This window comes from Buceros rhinoceros, unplaced genomic scaffold (assembly GCF_000710305.1).
Source record: "Buceros rhinoceros silvestris isolate BGI_N320 unplaced genomic scaffold, ASM71030v1 scaffold13582, whole genome shotgun sequence".
Classification (NCBI taxonomy): domain Eukaryota; kingdom Metazoa; phylum Chordata; class Aves; order Bucerotiformes; family Bucerotidae; genus Buceros; species Buceros rhinoceros.
Genome location: NW_010399551.1, coordinates 1,787 through 2,062, shown reverse-complemented (window position 1 = coordinate 2,062; position 276 = coordinate 1,787). Strand labels below are relative to the sequence as shown.

Below are 276 nucleotides of genomic sequence, written 5' to 3'. Positions count from 1 at the left end.
GGCAGCCGACAGCCTGAGCCCCTGCCAGGAGGGCCGAGTGGTGATGTGACCCTCAGGGGAGGGGGAGGCCCACGGCCTCAACCTCTCTGCGGCACAGGCAGCTCTTGGGCGTGCTCTGCTCGGGGATGTGCGTTTCAGTTCTCTTGGGTGCCTGTGTGACCGCGGGGGAGTTTCTGGAGCTGCTGATCAGGACGTGCTGCTGTCTCTGGGTCTGAATTACCAGTGAGCCGCAGTGCTGTGTGTCCGGGAGACTACCTCAGTCTTGTTATTTCTGAA

The 276-nt window shown here is 62.0% G+C and overlaps 1 protein-coding gene across 1 annotated transcript in view; it reads left to right on the top strand.

Moving 5' to 3' along the window:
* DLGAP4 (discs, large (Drosophila) homolog-associated protein 4) overlaps positions 1-276 on the top strand; it is a gene marked incomplete at both ends in the record, with an annotated part of 6,314 nt that overhangs the window by 4,600 nt on the left and 1,438 nt on the right. The gene's annotated exons all lie outside the window — the stretch shown is intronic.